Genomic DNA, 17,584 nt, shown 5'->3' on the forward strand with positions numbered 1-17,584 from the left:
AAACAATCATGAAGCAAATGTGACAGGTGAGGTGTTATAAGATGCTTTGATTCTTTCTTTCGAAAATATTACTGATTCTTGGGTGGTAGATTTAGGGGTTTCATTACATGCCACACCTGATAAGAAATACTTTCATGACTATGTTCAAGGAGATTTTGGACAAGTTCGTCTGGGTGATGATAAGCCCTGTAAAATCGTTGGAATGGGTAAGGTTCTTGTAAAACAATAGAATGGAAACCAATGGATAGTAAAGGAGGTAAGGCATGTTCTAGATCTAAAGAAAAATCTGATTTCAACAGGGTAGCTAGGCGGTGAAGGTTGTGTGACCACTTTCACAGATAAAGCTTGGAAGGTCACGAAAGGAGCCCTGGTAATAGCAAAAGGCGAAAAGGTTGGTACATTGTATTTATGCAATGGTATTTCTAACTCTGTTAATGCTTTAACTTCCAAAGGAGAAGATGCAGCATTATGGCATCATAGGCTCAGACACATGAGGGAAAAGGGGATGAAGATTCTTCACTCAAGGAATTTGTTGCCAGGTTTGAAGAATGTTGATTTGGATTTCTGTGAGAATTGCATTTATGGAAAACAGAAGAGAGTCAGATTTCTCAGAGTTGGGAAAGAAAAGAAGAATGAAAAATTAGAGCCTGTGCATACAGATGTATGGGGACCTGCTTAGGTATCATCTCTCAGTGGCTCTCGTTATTATGTTACTTTTATTGATGATGCAACTAGAAAAACTTGGATTTATTGTATTAAGAATAAATCTGATGTATTTGATACTTTCAAGAAATGGAAAGCTTTGGTTGAGATTGAGACAGGAAAGAAATTGAAGTGTCTTAGATCAGACAATGGAGGTGAATATTGCAGCAAAGAGTTTGATAGGTACTATTCAGAGCATGGAATTCGCAAAGAGAAGACGGTTCCAAGAACACCACAAGAAAATGGTGTGTCAGAAAGGATGAATAGAACAATCATGAAGCGTGCAAGGTGCATGAGATTGCATGCAGGATTTCCTTTACAGTTTTTGGTAGATGCTATAGATACTGCTATTTATCTAATAAACAGAGGGCCTTCAAGTTCCTTGGATGATGGTGTTCCCGAGGAAGCATGGACAGGTAAAAAGGTAAACTACTCCTTTTTAAAGCCTTTTGGTTGTGAGGCCTTTGTCCATATTGATAAAGAAAATAGAACAAAGCTTGAAGCAAAGTCAAAGAAATGTACCTTTATTGGATATGGTGTTAATGATTTTGGTTATCGCTTATATGATTACAAAAATCACAAAATCATTAGGAGTAGAGATGTAATATTCAATGAAAAGGTCTTGTATAAGAATCAGTTGCAGGAAAAGAAACAAGAAAAATAAAACAAGGAATATGCAGTTCTTGATGAAATCACTGGAAAAATAAAGGTGCCTGAAAATAATAATAATCAACAACCACAACAACAGCAACCACCACAACAACAAAAGGCATCCCAAACACCTGAAAGTGGTGTTAGAAGATCTACCAGGATAAGTAGACCCCCTGAACGATACTCTCCTTCATTATATTATTTATTGTTGACTAATTCTGGTGAACCCGAATGTTATGAAGAAGCAATGCAGGTTGAAAGCAGGAAGAAGTGGGAGGTAGCCATGGAAGAAGAGATGGAATCCTTAATGCATAACCAGACTTGGGATTTAGTCAGGTTTCCTACAAGAAAAACTACATTGAAGAATAAATGGGTTTACAGGCTGAAGGAAGAAGATGGAGGGAAACAGAGGTATAAAGCTAGAATTGTGGTGAAGGGGTTTGCACAGAAGAAAGGTATTGATTTTGATGAAATATTTTCTCTTGTTATTAAATGACTTCAATCAGAACTATTTTAAGTCTTGTAGCAACTGAAGATTTGCATCTTGAGTAGTTAGATGTAAAGAAAGCGTTTCTCCATGGGGATTTGGAGGAAGAGATATATATGCAGCAGACACAAGGATATGAGGTGAAAGGGAAGGAGAAACTAGTGTGCAGGTTGAAGAAGAGCTTGTCTGGCTTAAAATAGGCTCGAAGGCAGTGGTATCTAAAATTTGACAAGTTTATGTCTGAACAAGGTTATACTAGATGTCACTCTGATCATTGTGTTTATCTGAAAAAGAAAAATGATGGTAGCTATATTATTTTGTTATTGTATGTATATGACATGCTTGTTGCAGGATCTAACATGCAGGAAATAAATGTGCTCAAAAGAAAATTGGCGAATTCATTTGCAATGAAGGATTTGGGAGCTGCAAAACAAATCCTTGGTATGAGAATCACTAGAGACATGAAAAATCGTAAATTAACATTGTCTCAGAATGAGTACATACAAAAGGTGTTGAAAAGATTTAACATCCACAATGCAAAACCAGTTAGTACACCTTTTGCTAGCCATTTCAAACTTAGCAAGGAAATGTGCCCAAAGACCCAAGAACACATGGATTATATGTCTAAAGTTCCATATGCATCAACAGTTGGAAGCTTAATGTATGGAATGGTCTGCACAAGGCTTGATATTGCACATGCAGTGGGAGTTGTAAGCAGGTACATGAACAATCCAGGAAAGGAACATTGGATGGCACTGAAATGGATTCTCAGATATTTGAAAGGTACCACAAATTAAGCATTATGCTTTGGTGGTTCAAACATCTCCCTACAAGGATATGTTGATGAAGATATGGTAGGTGACATGGATAACAGGAGGAGCACTACAGGATATGTATTTACTGTTGGTGGAATAACTATCAGTTGGATTTCAAAAATCCAAAGTGTTGTTTCACTTTCAACAACAGAAGCAGAGTATGTTGCTACTACAGAGGCTAGTAAAGAAATGATTTGGTTACAAAGGTTTATGGGTGAATTGGGTAGGGAGCATGATATGGGAACATTATACAGTGATAGCCAAAGTGCCATTCATCTTGCAAAGAACTTAGAATTTCATTCTAGGACTAAACACATACAACTCAAGTACAATTTCATACGATCAGTGTTGGAAGATGGAGAGTTGAAGCTGGAAAAGATACACACTAGCCAGAATCGTGCAGATATGCCAATAAAAGTTGTAACCAGGGAGAAACTGAGAATATGCTCAGTTTTAATTGATCTTCAAGGATGACGATGAAGGTGAGAAACAGCCAGGTCTAAAGAGGAGTCATTGTCCAACAAATGAAGCAGTGGCGGAGTTTCTACAATCATTCTCCAAGTGGGAGATTATTGTGTGTGGAGCATGATTGTTCAGAGGTCTTTGTTTCAGCCGGATGTATACCCCAGGAAGTTTTGTACACCCCTCAACGCGGGGGGGGGGTCCGGGGGCCAGCAGTCCCTCGGCGGGGGCTCGGGGCAATGCCCCCGAAGCTAAAAACAGCTGTAAAATTGCCTTGTAAAAGTATAGTAATTTCTAGTCAATCTGGGTCGTTCATTAGGCGGATGATCTGACGATAGAAATTATGTTTAGTTTAGGGTTTTTTTCCCTAGAAGGAAACCCCTCTCTTTGTATGAGGGCATTGTATTGGAGGCTGAGATATAGATGTGTATTCTGTGAGCAAGAAACTGAGAGGTGAGACTGTGAGAGAAAATAGAGGATATTACAGCGGATTTGTTATAGGTTGTGTCTCTTCATTTTGCTGGATAATAGAAAGGAAGGACTGGTTGTTCGGGGTGGACGTAGCCCAAACTGGGTGAACCACTTGTATCCGTGTCTCTCTTCTTTTGTGTGTTTTCTATGTTTATATTTCTGCAATATTTTATGTGTTCCATTGCTCCGTAATATATAATTTTCTAACACTTCCTCACATTTAATGGATAATAATCACATGATCATTACACTATAAATTTGTATCGAAGTTTCTAAGTGACCAACAATTAACATGACATAGCCTATTAATAATAGTTTTCCCCTTTCTAGAGTTTTTAGTCAGGATTTTCCTAGAAGGATACCCTTGTAGTTCAACTACATGGCTAATAATATCTCCATAAACATGAATTTATTGTTCAGCATGAGGGTTAATTTCATTCCTTACAATGCAAACATGGAGATAATTTTGCAAGATACAGACACTATGGGATCCAAAAATCATCCCATTCACATCCATAGCTACAAATTCTTCATAGTTGATCAAGGATTTGGAACTACAACCCATATAGACATTATTCTTCATTCAATCTCGTCAATCCACCTATTCATAATACAATTGGTGTACCTAAAGGTGGTCAAGAAACTTTGAGATTCAAAGCCAAAAGTCTAGGCATTTTGTTTTTTTAATTTCCTAATTGATCATTTTATTCTATTTGTGCCTGCAATTAATTTGAAATATTGTTGGTGCAAAGTTGTGTGGTTCATGCACTATCATTTAGAAGTGCACACATCCTAGGGACTAGATATATAATTTCTAGTAAAAAGAGGGTGGTCTCTATTAATATCTTGGGCCTCAGCCACAAGACCTCCCTTGTTGATTATTGTCATGGAAATGTTCTTCCTTGGTTTTGTTGAACCAGTGCACAACTAAATTTGTTGTTTTATAAAATTTTGATAGTTTTAAATTTCTTTGAACTTTGTACTGATTTCTTGGAGATTAGGATTGTTAGAAATTCTCAATATAAAACTTAGAGTGGAGCCACTATTGTGTGTTGGGTGTGGAGCCTAATTATCTTCTTTATTTAGAGGTATCGCCACATTGGACCCGAGTTCGTGATGTGGTGGCAACACTGCCCGTAAAATGTACGTTGCAAGAGGGGTCCAGAGGGGGAGGCGAATGCAAGGGGGGGGTCTTGGGGGCACCCCCGAAGCTAAAAATAGATGTAAAATTGCCTTGTAAAATGTTGTAATTTCATAGTCAATCTGGGTCGTTCATTAGGCGGAGATCTGATGGTAGAAATTATGTTTAATTTAGTGTTTTTTTCCCTAGAAGGAAACCCCTCGCCATATATGAGGGAATTGTATTGTGTCTATGGATATCTATATTCTGAGCAAGAAAGAGAGAGGATATTGTGTGAGAGTGAAGAGATAATTACAATATATCTGCTATAGGTTGTATCTCTTCATTTTGCTAGATAATATAAAAGGAAGGACTGCATGTTTCTCTGTGGACATACCCCAAATTGGGTGAACCACATATATCTGTGTCTCTCTTGTTTTATGTGTTTATGTTTATGTAATATTTTATGTGTTCTAGCGCTTTGTAATATATATTTTTTCTAACATTTTTCTCAATTTATCACTTAAAATATTTCCGTTTAAGACATAGAAAACAAAATATATCCATTTATTTAACCTCTCAATGCAAGTTTACTTCTACATTAATAAATATTTTATGAGATTCACCTTCTTTCCTGGGGATAATTGTCCATCCACCATTGCCACAAATTTGAATGTAGTCAGAAAGAACCATATCATCCTTTGCAAACTAGGCTTCGTAGTTGAGTTTTTCTTTTGAGAAGAAAGGAGACCTACCCATTATTTAAATTCTTCCTCTATAATTCCATAGACGATAATCTCCATTTCTTAGAAGATATACACACGATACTCACATTGTTGTTTCTTTTTCATAGGGTCATTGAGTATATATAGAAACAATTATATTCTACTTGTTAAATGAAATTTGTGCACAACCAATTATTCTAGTAAAATTGATATAATGGATAACAAATATAAAACTTTGTTGTAAGAACTCATAAGAATCAAACAAAGGCTCTCAACACACATCTATGGAAGGCTTCTTTGACCTATAAGAGAGTAAAAATGAATACAATTTTTATCACTTAAAAATGATCACCTAGCCATTTGTTCCTAGGTCGATTGAAATATACCATCTAGGATTAATTTTGCCATAGTAAATTCAATTTTACCATGGGAAAAAATTTAGTAAACCATTTTTTCCTAAATTATTTCTCATTAAAATTCAAAAATCCCATGAGAAAAATTGAATAAATCATATTTTATTTAATTTTCTCTAGAAATAGTTATTAAATAGTTATTTTATTTAATTTTCTCTAGAAATAGTTATTAAATAACGACTAGATTTTCATTTAGTCAATAATATTTTACTATTTTCTAATTCCTAATTTAGCTCAATACTTTGTTATAAATAGAGGGTTTTCCTATTTTTTCTTCAGCTTTATCATTCTCATCGTCGCCACTATTGTCTCATTCCATTTGAGCTCCCACTTGAGTTCAATCTATTTGTGTTTATTTTCTACCCATTGCAAGTTGAGTGAGAGAAACGAATTGTTGAAGCACAAGGAAATCAACAGTATCCATCCCACTCAGGGGGGATCTATAGACCCAAGTTTATAAGTTCTCCTCACTAGATGTAAAGTTTTTATTAATAACATTTGTTTGTTCATATGATCCATTGGGTTGCTATACTTTCATTTTAGTTGTTATATGTTTTGGGTTACATATGATATTGTGTTGTAAGGTTTTTCTTTCTTTTTTCATTGTAGATCTGAAACGTAAACAACCATATTTTTGTCGTTAGGATCGCTTGTTACTAGTTACTTAAGTGAAGCATTTCTTGTACACTTCTCTAAAATAGTTACACTAACAACAATAGCAATAAATAGATTCAAAGGTGATGCAAAGAGCTGACAACCATCAAATATTACCCACAATTAGTGACTAAAGCTACCAAAAATAAAATAAAAAACAAGGTGCATCCGGTGATTTACTTAGTGAGAAATGATGTTCACCTAAATGACCAAAGTAAGGTAAATGAATACAAAAAATATCATGAGGACTTTTATCTTCAAGTGGCCAAATGTGACGAGATGAATCTTAAGGACCATAAAGGATAGAAAAGGGATGAATGACTCTTTAAGTAAATAAATAATGATAAATCTAATATGTAAGATTTTCAATGGACATAATTTTTGGAAGGTGACATGGAGAGGGAATATATTCATGGTATATATGTTAAGCTAGTAAGAGAGTTGAACAATGTTTGAAAATCAGTTTGTTTTAATTTATGTTGGGAGCTTAACTACACTGAGAGAGAGGGGGGGGGGGGGGGGGGGGTTGAATTAGTATAGTGCACAATGGATCATCAATTTACTTATTTTTACCTTTCAATGCGCTCAGGGATATATACACAACTTTCCTAAAGGAAACACACATATGTACGCTTTGTTCTCACACACAAGTAACATATATTTTGATAAACATTGTTTCCATTAAAAAAATAATTGAACCATTGATTAAAAAGTATCACAATATTTAACTAGTAGATCACACATGTACTACAAGTTTGTATGAGAAACATATAGAGCATCATGGCACATAAAATATGAAAGAAAATTATCAACACATGAGGACACCAGATATTAGGCGGAAAGCCTTTTAGGAGAAAATCCATCTAATGAATTTTCTCTTCTTCTTCTTTATTATTCGACCTTCTTTTACATCAATCACTACCTGCCACCAGTTCCTGAGCTCCGACTTGTGATGTATGCAAGAAACCACCCACTCTGAACCATTACCTGATGAGAGCCACCACTATTAGGCATCGGATAATCTAAAACTCCCTGTGTGTTTTGCGACATGTTCTTAATTGCCTCTCAAGGATCCATTACCTCTATCAGTGCATCATTTTACTAACGCCTATAGGTTTTAACGTATCGAAAATCATGATTCCAAAAAGTGATATCATATCCAAAGGTATCAAGTTTGAAACACCCCCAACTCATGCTAGGGGGGATATTCTTGGGCATTGGATAATCCATTTCTCTCCATCTATTTCACCAAATATTCTTAACAACCTCTCTAGGATCTATTAATTCTTACAATGTGTTTGTTTACTAACCTATGGGTTTTGATGTAAAAACAATTTTTATTTCAACAACCACTTTCACAACTATGTAAGTCCAAACCTGTTGCATTAGGCCTCAACCTCCAATAGTTTCTCAGGCCACCACCTGAATGAAGTCACCACTCTCTAAATCAGTAAGGCACTTGTTTCCAACAAGCATCAACATTCCACTGAAGGCCATAACCTTCAAAACCTTATCGACCACCTTTCATATGTTTTCAAATTTGTGCCAAAAAAATATAATTACAACATTGTGGATATCGTTTCATTTATTTTCATACTAAGGCCACATAAACTTCTCTACCAAATAAATACATCAAAGCTCCCTCTCTCTCTCTCATTTATTTTCATACTAAGGCCACATAAACTTCTCTCTCTCTCTCTCTCTCTCTCTCTCTCTCTCTCTCTCTCGCTCTCTCATAAAATCACTCAGCTACCATCATCAGCAACACATGGAATCTACACAAACATACATGCTCAAACGTTGTGGATATCGTTTCATTTATTTTCATACTAAGGCCCAAATCAACCCATTTCCTCCAAAAACCTTGGGAAAAAACCCTGGAAAAGCCCATAGTTTTTTATTAGGATCATAGACATAACTGTTCTTAATGGAATCTATGTTAGTACATGTGTTTCTCACACACAATTTTCATATGGATTAGAAACTTCATACTTTGCAATATTATTTAGACCATATCTACTCACACCAACAAGATCTACATCATAATACATGTAGACAACATGACCACCACTTGTATCACCATCAACACATCATATATTCAATAGTAATCTACATTATCAACTACAAATATTTACATCAATGCCAACACATAGCTCACTGAGCTGTTGACACCAATGCCAACATCATGTTGCCAACAATTTGATATATCGCGGATTCCTAGTTTCACAAAAATAAAAAGAGATAGATCGATATTTTATAGATTAGATACATCATTATCTCTTATGTCGTTGAGATTGGATATGTTTCCTTAATTATTCTCATGGAAACATGACCATCATGGAATGATTGTGATGGTAAAATATTGACACCTACGATAACACGAAATAGATTTCGTAAAGGGCTATGTATTTTTTTTTTTTTTAATAGTAATGGGTACATTTATAATAAATAAAAATATTGTGAAGAGAACATTTTCCTTAGTTAAGACTGCAATAAGAGGGATTCAAGAAGCTCTGATAAGTAGCTTTTTCTAGATTCTTGATTTCATTTGTATTGGTGGGTTGGGTTCTTGCTTAAATCAAAATTTCCTTCCCCTATCTCAAATGCTAAGAAGTTATTGAAATTGAAAGCATCCCTAGTTGAGAGCCCTAGTTGAGAGCCTTGGTCGAGGGTCACAATCTTATTAAGAACATCTAAGAATTAACTATATAAAATGTTGGATATTATGGTGACTCAATTAATTTTAAAGGTTCTATAGGATAAATATTAATTAGGTTTGGGAATCCACGTGTCCATTATATTGATCCATGTGATTGATATATGAAGTGACCAAAATTTCTACAAAACTTTAGCCTACAATTTCTTCCCTTCGTGAGGTTTTATAGTCACTAGTTTGTGCATCTGGGTTGTGGCCATGGAAACCTATGCCTTATGGTGGAGATTTAAGAAAGGTACTAGGGTTTTGGGAATAGAGTTATTCCTAGCCACTGGAAAATCGCTAGCAAAGACACTTGAAAATTCAATTTCTTTGGGCTCTACATTGCATAAAGTAGTGATTTTTCTATTCCCATGGTCGAGTGAATCTATCACATTATTTATAAAGAAGTATCCATGGAAATTTATTTAGTCTCATATTCAAAGAGAAAGGAATTTATCCCATTGATTTGGAAAAGATTATGTAAAATGCATATAACCCTCCTCTCGAATAAGCAGACAAATTTGGTTTCCTAGGTCTTAAGGAAAGTGGAAAGAGTTGTAGATTGTGTTGGTTGAACTATCTTCATCCTAAAATAAAATAAAACATTTCCTTGGATGTGGAGGAGCTTATTATACAAATACATCACCTCGGTGAAGCATGACTAACCATCATTTATTTATTCATTGTATTACCATTTTGAGATGTCTAGAAATTTTGAACTTTATGAAAAAGTGTGATGCACGTTATGATCCATGCAGATGGCCATGATCGCATACTCCCACCATTTCAGTTGACATCGGGTAGTTTAAGGAGATATAATTCACTCAAAAATAAGGAGAGGGACACACCCCATCTCCCTTATATTCAACAATCACCCCTATACCCTTATCTATAGGTTATTGGCTTCCTTGGTTGGGTAACTAGCTATCAAACTAAAGGATGGGAACTAATATCAATACCATGTCAGAAAGAAATCCTTACCCTCCCCTACACTGGCCTTGTGAGCATGATTGGACTTGCAGGGGAGAGAGATATATTGGCTATAGAGATTAGCTAGAAACACATTCCCCTGCAATGAAATGTTCATAGTTAAGCATAGTGTAATAGAACTCCATAAGTAGTAGTATCATGTATAATATATAGATATATGGAACTAGAGTCCCAATCGCTTACTTGTCTGTCCTCTCTTTCCCCATATCAGTTTGACCTCCCTATTTTTCCTCTGGTCGGTATGATCTCTATCTCCATTATGTTACAATTAAGTGATTGAGAGCCAAACCTAGTCATAGAAGAAGCAATTGAAACAATAGTTTCTTCAGTTGATTATTAGCCTAATGCAGCTACTTTATCCCCTTGGATCATTTCAATAGGGGTTAGGGGGCTCATGGGTTAGTCTAAGCCTATAAATCCAATTCAGTTTCACATTGTTAAATATCGCCTTGCTTGAATGCATGTAGATTACTAGATTTTCATTAGACAAGCCACCAATCATAATGGTGTCACCGAGTACAATGGTATTAGAGGGAGACATTGAGTGTCAATTTTAATGTCAGAGAACTCACCAACAGAATGGCCATTTAAAAAATTAGCCTTTTTTCATTTTAAAATAATTTATCTATTTACTTCAATTCAATTTTCCCAAGGCAATGTATTAAACAGATGATTAATGTTTTACTTATCATGCATTACTAAAATTAACCAAATAAAATTAACAAAATGTGAAAACAATGTTTTCTCCTGACATGTGGTGGAACCTAGCTAGTCCAACAAAATCAATGGTGAGTAATACATATTAGATCATGAAATAGATAGAGGATTAAGTACACCAAGCCATCTGATACATGGCTTGTGTTACAACCTCAAGCTAATTTCCCTTCATTGTAAATATTTACTATACTTTGATTATAATTAAAAAGGCTTGAGAATCGATACATCGATTCTAGAGTTTGATGAAGGAGATGGCTAGGTATTTAAAGGAAGATTGAATTTTTTATTAAATCCATGAATGGATGGCAGGTATACTTTAAATTGGACTCATCACATCAGTTAATGGATCTGGGCAAGAGGAGAGAGGAACGATGCCTTCCTTAGATATTCACAAGGTAGAAAGAACCAAAATTAATGGTGGTGGGCTATATCAGTAGGTGGCATAGTTGAATTCAACCAGTAGGAAGTGATGGGAAAGTGTTGACACAACAACATCTCCACCACCACTCAAAAACAAAAGAACCACTATTGTCGAGCTCGAGGAAGGCGAAAAGAGTGTTTTCCCACACAATTGAAAGCAATTCTACCATGGTATTGAAAGGACCTATGGAGAAGCCATTTTTCGCTTAGCATAGAGAATTCAAGAAGAGAATTCCCAGAGGGAATTCTCATGCATTAAGGGAGATTATTCTAATAAAGAGAAAAATAGAGAATGAAGGAGAGAATTACTAAATAAGACCAATGTTAGAAAATTATATATTACAGAGCAATGGAACACATAAAACATTGCAAAAATATAAACACATAAAACACATAAAACAAGAGAGACATAGATATACGTGGTTCACCCAGTTTGGGCTACGTCCACGGAGAAACAACCAATCCTTCTTTTTATATTATCCAACAAACTGAAGAGATACAACCTAAAGCAGATCTGTTGTCACACCCTCTTCGCTCTCAATCTCCTCTCTCTTCCTCACTCAGAATACAAAGATGCATAGACGCAATACAATTCCCTCATATATAGTGAGGGGTTGTCTTCTAGGGCAAAAAACCCTAAACTAAACATAACTTCCACCATCAGATCATCCGCCTAATGAACGGCCCAGATTGACTAGAAATTACTAGACTTTTACAAGGCAATTTTACATCTATTTTTAGCTTCGGGGGTGGTACCCCCGAACCCCCGCCGTGGGACCACTAGCCCCTGGACCCCCCAGTTGGGGGGGATCGGCTCCCTTGAACCCCCGCGGGGGGGACAAGTCCCCCCCGCGTGGAGGGTTGTACAATCCCCGTGGGGTATACATCCGGCTGAGACCTTTGAATACAAAAGATAATCAGGCTCCACACCCAATAAACAAGAGGATAAGCTCTAAGGAAGGCAATATAAAAGGAGATGATTGCATTGTAGAGGAAGAAAAAACCATAACATAGGAGGAAAAGAGAAAAAAGTGTTGGGATACTACCAGAATGCACGATGTATAGAAATCATTTGATTGAGCATTGGGATGTGGGAGGATATCTTTGAGGTGAGGATAATATATCTAGATTTCCTGTAATACTAGAGGGTGGAGATGGTTTTCTGTAGATTCCCTTGATAGCTTGGGTGGAAGCATGTTCCTTGAACTCCTAATAAGGAGAATTATTTATCCCCCTCTTATTGTTTTGTTAACTTTAAAAGTGGGTTTTCGAATCTGGGGATTAGGTGGAACCATTGTCTAAAATAATTGTTGAGGGCGGAAGTGGTAATACTTTGGAGTCCCTCACCTAGTTTGAGGTGGATGTGAGCCTATGGATTCATTGTTTTAGCTTGTAATGGTAGAACCACAACTTTTATTGAAGTAGTTAAATGGTGGAGGTGGTGGATGTTAGGTCCCTATAATACTAGTGATTCCCCCATTACTATTGTCATTGTATACCTTATTGTTATTTTTGTGCCCCTATTGTCAACATATTTTTATTATTGTGCCCCATAGAATCCCTCTATTGTTATTTTTGTGCCTTTATATTATTATTGTTAGGTCAGCTTGGTTATATTGTGACCCCTTAGACTCCTATATATAGAAAGGAGGTTTTGTCATTTGAATCATCCAAGAATTGTTCATTTGTGTAATGTAAAGGAGGTTTCCCCTTGAAGAGGTTGAATTCTAAGGCGTTGATCTATCTTTTCTATCTTTTTGTGAGATGGTTTCATAACATTTGGTATTAGAGATTTGGATTCTAGGGTTTCGCTGCTCCAAACAAGTAATCATGGAAGTTTTGCTATAACTTGTTTTTTGCGAAGTTTCAGAAGCAAAAACAAAAACCCATGTGAGAGTAAATATCGCAGAACCTTGGGTCCAAATTTCAGATCTTGTATCACTATATTTTCAGAGATATAATCCGAGGAAGTTAGGGTTTTTGTAGACCCCTGAATTACATTCCAAACAGGTCACCTTGGGAAAATCGTCATAAATTTTGCTCTGAGCATCAGATTCAATTTTCATAAGAAGTTGCAAAAAGAGGATGGACTGTAGTTTTTTTGGGTATCATTTTCAGAACCTAAGGTTGAAACACTGACCCGAGGCACGTCATACACGTTTTCTCTACTGAACCAGTGTATACTCAGGTCATCATGGGAGATTTGGCATAACTCTTCATTGGGGAATCAAATATTGATCAGACTTGCGATGTTAGAAAGATTACTTAGAGGGTTATCGCAGGAAGAAATTTCAGACTTGGGAGATCCAAAATTACAGAGATACATCAGATTCAATATCAAGCTCGTACAAAGTGAAAAAATGTGTGTAGTTTTTTTTAAATTTTTGCATAAGCTTGGTTTGAAAAATTAGTTTGAAGGAATTCAAAGGGAATAGTGAACCATTATTATTGGTAATTGATGCCCCGAAGAAAGAAAATGGAAACACCTAATAAGCAACTTGAAAGCTCTAGCGTGACTCATGAAGAAGAGGAAGAAATGCAACATGATATATCAAAATTACTAGACCAAGTGCAACAAATTTCACTCGCACAAAAACTAAAAAAAAATAAGATGGATGGTTTAAAGAAAAGCAAAAATGGACAGTTTAAAGAAAGACATGGAAGCTAAGATGGCTGATTTAAAGAAAGGCATGGAAGATTTGAAGACAGGTTGACAAAGTTTCTACAAGAAATGCTTACTAATGGCTAAAGGGTAGTAAAGGAAACTCATGATGAGGACAAAATAAATGTTAATCATGATTTCATAGACTCTAACTTTGGATCGAAGAACCACCATGTTCCAAAGATCGATATGAGGAATTTTGATGGCAAGGATCCTGGAACATGGATACTACAGATGGAGAAATTTTTCAATCTCCATAATGTGCAAAACACACAAGAGGTACACATTGCAACTTTATATTTGGAACCAAATCAGTTTGTATGGTATTGATGTCTTTTCTCTCGTAAAAAAATTGTCACTTGGGATACCTTTACGGATGAAATGATAGCACATTATGAGGATACAAAAAGCAACACTTTTTTAGCCAATTGATAAATCTCAAACAAAACAGTTCAATGATGGAGCACATTGAGGACTTTCAAAAATTGAATATAAGGGTAAAAGATATTCCAGAGGAGCATAGGATTGATGTGTTCATAGGGAATTTAAAAGATAATGTTGGACACCTAATCCTCTAAGGGTTGGTGTGGAAGATGAAGAACCAAAAGGAGTCCAAGAGACCACTTGAAATATGAATCCAAGGGTCACACCATGTACTATAAATGTATATCATTTGTTAATAATAAATGTACTCTCATGTTTATCATTCATATTTTGTTGATTCCATGTGTGTGTTTAACAAGATATCAAAGCAGCAGGCGTATTCTTGCCCTACATAATTATTGTGAGCCAAGTTTAGGCCTGGGAATTTTCAGACTTTCTAGAATTTGTCTGCCATTTCCCTATTTATAGAAATATTCTAATATATATAACGACTTTCATAATACCCACAGTTATGTTGTCATAATAGTTACGCTGTCCATTGTTCGTTGTCATAACAAGGTCAAAGTTGAAGGATCTATTTGCTCCGTTCAATTAATGTCCTGCCATGAATTTTGAGCCTTGGAGCAGCATTGAACATCTTCAATGAGTGCAGGTCCAAAATTGATGTGAGTGTGTTGAACCCTAAAGTCTGTGGAATGAAAATTTGATAATAACGTTGATACCAACGTGAGAATGTAACAGATGTGGTCGATTTGAGCATTGAATATATGCGTTTATTTTTGTGAATGAATTAGTTGTGGTCAAAACCCCTGTGAGCTTGTGTACACATGTGGTGAACCCGACGTGAAGGTGAAATTTGGATTTGATTGAGATATGTGAGTTGGACCTATGTGCATTTGGTTGAAACCTCACGTTGCTTAGATTGGTGTGTCTATTGTTGAAATGGTGTGCTTATGCGTTCAACCTTGCGTTGCAACTAGTTTGTGATGTGTGTATTACTCTTGGTATTACTCTGGTGTATTGTTTCATTAACTATGCTCTATATTTATATACATAGTAGAAGCGTGATGGGTTCTGTTTGGACCTACGTTAACCTTTTTGAAGATTCAACATTCTTGATGTGCATTTACAAAAAAAAAATGTTGCCAAAAGTATTAATCCGTGAAGGAGTTGAAATGTTAAGCAAGTAATTCTGGTCGACAACTGCTATGGAATAGTTGATATAACTGGACCGTATCTCTGCACATTATCGTAGAGCTCAAATAGTGGAACAATGAGCAGTTTCAAATTTTTGGGGACTGCAAAATATTCTCTCTCGAATAGATGAACAAGAAAAAGCTTCTTGCATTCCTTTGGTTTTGTAATGTGGGGTGGACAATAAGGATACATCAATGTCTCAAAATTAGGTCTCCACCATACAACAACACACTCTCCAATCTGCCAGTCCGGTTGAAGAGTACTTGAATTTGCAACATGTTTTCTTGACAATTTACGTTTCAAGCCTTCAATTTCATTTTCACCGGGCTTTAAGCGTCCTCCAGGAAACTTACAAAAGGTGTTTCAAACTTGTAGTAACAGTATATGGGGATGGTTGTGCTCTTGTACTAGGAGGATAGCTTCCACACTTGTCTGCATGCCCTCTTTCATATAATTGATTTTCCTATAATTAGCGGCCCAAAACCTTAAAAGGGCAAGCAATCAGTTGTCAAATTAATGGATAGAACTTCTATTTCCCTAAGATTGTCCATATCTTTGGCTTAGATGCGAACACATGTCTCTTATCACCTTGCAATCATCCCCGTCAAGGCAAATCACGTTCCTATTTCTATACATCCGACCAATTTGGGCAAGCTATGGGCACTTTAGACTTATTATATTGGCAAAGGTCGATGATTATCCCCGATTATAAGCAATTTGAGTAGAAATCTACTTCTTCGCATGTTTAATTGACTGAAAACAGAAAAACCTGTCTCAATTTGTGCAATTTAGATCCCTTTATGTAGAGTTTCCTATTGAAACGCAAACGTCCTGCCAATTCTCATCCAATTTAGTTGTTCTGAATCGATTCTGTTCATATTACTTCCCAGAGGAGATTCGTTATCTGCCTTAGGAGGAGTCAATTGTCGATTCGACATTCAACCATTTTCCTATGGATTGATTGTGTAGTCCGTATATGACAATGGATTGGTGTTTGATCCTGAAGTTCTTGATCTCACAAAGGATGATTTAATAGAGAAATTTGTTGCTGGTATTTCTAGTGTGACAACTCTTTCTCTGGCGATCAGTTATCCCACAATTGCAGTTGTTCCACGTGCTATCATTAGTTTCCTATTGAAACGCAAATGTCCTGCCAATTCTCATCCAATTTAGTAGTTCTGAATCGATTCTATTCATATTACTTCCCAGAGGAGATTCGTTATCTGCCTTACGAGGAGTCAATTGTCGATTCGACATTCAACCATTTTCCTATGGATTGATTGTGTAGTTTGTATATGACAATGGATTGGTGTTTGATCCTGAAGTTCTTGATCTCACAAAGGATGATTTAATAGAGAAATTTGTTGCTGGTATTTCTAGTGTGACAACTCTTCTCTGGCGATCAGTTATCCCACAATTGCAGTTGTTCCACATGCTATCATCAATAGTTACAAGAATGTATTAGCAGTCACTATTGAACTTGAATATTATTTTCCACTGACCGAGAAAGTGAAGGAGTATTTAAAGGATCCAAGCAAGTTTGCAGTTGATGTTGCCCCAATTGTGGCATTGTATCTAAAACTCATTATAGTTTTTGTGTCCAGTGTTGAAGTTCCCGTAGAGTATTAAAGTATATAGAAGTTATCTCCTTATTCCAAAAGTTGTATGATTTCACCATTCAGCCAAAACTTGGTGCAAATCGAAATTGGAGCAACTTCTAATATCTTTGAAAATAAGTTAAATAAGTGTATTTTTAATTGAATCTGACACTCCACATTTATAGAGTTTGATTTGTTGACAAAATGGGAAGACTTTATGGAGTATTAGAGTCACTAAATACACTAATACATTCTAGTGTCAAAAACATAGTCGAAATCAACAAAGACTCTCTCTTTGAAATGTAGACCTATCTACAATATGCACAAGAACAGATTGAATTTTTGCAGCTTGAATCTCAACTGCAGTAGGAAGAATTACAATAGTGGAGTCATCATTCTAAACCTATTTTTGTTTAGA

At 35.9% G+C, this 17,584-nt stretch overlaps 1 pseudogene; it reads right to left on the bottom strand.

Annotated features, from left to right (window-relative positions):
- Nucleotides 1-15,460: 15,460 nt before the first annotated feature.
- Nucleotides 15,461-16,506, bottom strand: LOC149231562 (pre-mRNA cleavage factor Im 25 kDa subunit 2 pseudogene; annotated as a pseudogene).
- Nucleotides 16,507-17,584: the final 1,078 nt, after the last annotated feature.

This window comes from Pinus tabuliformis, chromosome J (assembly GCF_031772625.1).
Source record: "Pinus tabuliformis cultivar Carrire ecotype Pingquan chromosome J, CPIR1, whole genome shotgun sequence".
Lineage (NCBI taxonomy): Eukaryota > Viridiplantae > Streptophyta > Pinopsida > Pinales > Pinaceae > Pinus > Pinus tabuliformis.